The following is a 1,897-nucleotide window of genomic DNA, read 5'->3' on the forward strand; positions in this document are numbered from 1 at the left end:
CCTGCTGAGAACATATGAGGATACTGAATATATCCTGAAATACTCTATATCCTAATGTCCCCTTAGCATGATCATGTTACCTGTACATAAAAACATCTTCAAATTTCCCACAATTAAATAGTGCCAATGAAAAACGAAGTCATGAAAACATCTCCCTCTTAGTAAAAAGCATTGCGGGTTGGCAAGCCAAGGGGGAAAAGAGGACTCTCTCTTCTTAAGAAAATTACTATCTGTAATTTTCAATTTTTCTTTTAAATTATAGCAGCAAAGGGCATTTCTCCCTTTCCATGGCTGCTCTCATCTGTATCCTCTTAGGCATGCAAACACAGACTCCTAAAATCTTCTGTCTGTCACATAGGTAACTATGCTGAATTCGTGGTTCAGGTACCTCCATGTGGCAAGTTATGGGGTGAACTGGGTGTAGTTTATGAGTGTTCATGAGGACAGGAAATAGGATGCGTTGAGTCTTGGGGCTTACCAGTATGCAAGTCCTTTAACAGGGCACAGATGGTTTAATAGCAGCTTGGTGAGGGGGCCCAGAGTAAATTGCTTTCATTCCCCTTATACCTGGTCATTTGCCAGTGTAACAGGTGAAAATTGATGAGGGGGTGGTGATTTCTAGGATTGGAGGACCCAGGGGTTCTGAATGCCTTTGGCAATGCCTTTATCTCCTGGGGTGAGTTGTACTGTAATACTCCTGGGCACAACTTTTTAATTTATTTCACTATAGAAAGAGATAATGGCTCCAACAGGCTGAGTTTATGCTGTGAATGTGTTCATGGGGCAGTAGGGAAAGATGCTACATAATATAATTATTAGGTGAATTTCCATGGATTAGAACACAACAGATGTTCCACATGAAGATTAATTTCATCCGAGTTTATTTCAAATTTTATTTCCTTTAGAAGATCTCTACTCAGAGGCTTCATGATAAATAGGAAGGGTCATCTTATTTATCAATCAGATTTTATAGAATTTTGTAGAACTTTCTAGAGTTTCTTTTGCATCCTGGGTGAGGTCACTAAATATGACACCCAAAGAAATCTGTGTCCTGGAAGAATATATAGTGAGAGGAGCAAGTAGTAAGAAATTCATTAGTATAAATTAATTAATATAAAATTAGTGAGACTATGACCTAGTCAGACACATGGTTTACATATAAAGACTATTGTGAAGAGAGGATTAGACAGAAGAGCCTATTTAACAATTAAGTCATAATTCTCAGAAATTATATAACATTTTCCTATAAATAATTGAAAAAGGTGATTAAAAAACTCTTTAAAAGACTATTAGCTAGTATTTCTCCAAGTAATGCTTTTAATAATGTGCCACTATAGAGCAGAAACTAACACACCATTGTAAAGCAATTATACTCCAATAAAGATGTTTTAAAAAAAGAAATAAAGTAATGTGCCACTAATTAGAACTAAGGATTACAAACTCAGGGAAAGCTAGTTCTTTAAAAATAATTTCTGGAAAGAAGATTTTCAACATGTTTCGGTTAGAAAGGCTTGAATGCTGGCCTTTGTTTCCCTCATGGATGGGAGAGAAGCAAAGACAGGAAGCCTTGTTCTCTTTGGCCACACACTTAATAAGCATCGTTTTATTTGGGGTTTGGTCTTTCATATTCTTTGTTAATTCTTGCAAGCATTATTTCCAGGCCAGCATCATTTTTTTCAGTTTGGATTCCTTTCTTTTTTCTTTTTTTTAGAATAATTTTTATTGGAGTATAGTTGATTTACAATGTTTTGTTAGTTTCAGGTGTCCAGCAAAGTGAATCAGTTATACATATACAAATATAGCCACTCTGTTTTAGATTCTTTTCCCATATAGGTCATTACAGAGTATTGAGTAGAGCTCCCTGTGCTATACAGTAGGTCCTTATTAGTTATCTTTT

At 35.7% G+C, this 1,897-nt stretch overlaps 1 protein-coding gene across 2 annotated transcripts in view; it reads left to right on the plus strand.

Annotated features, from left to right (window-relative positions):
• The window catches only part of MAP3K7CL (MAP3K7 C-terminal like), a 39,109-nt gene that overhangs the window by 24,077 nt on the left and 13,135 nt on the right, over positions 1–1,897 (plus strand). The gene's annotated exons all lie outside the window — the stretch shown is intronic.

The sequence above is a fragment of the Lipotes vexillifer genome, unplaced genomic scaffold, assembly GCF_000442215.2.
Source record: "Lipotes vexillifer unplaced genomic scaffold, Lipotes_vexillifer_v1.1 scaffold93, whole genome shotgun sequence".
Classification (NCBI taxonomy): Eukaryota; Metazoa; Chordata; class Mammalia; order Artiodactyla; family Lipotidae; genus Lipotes; species Lipotes vexillifer.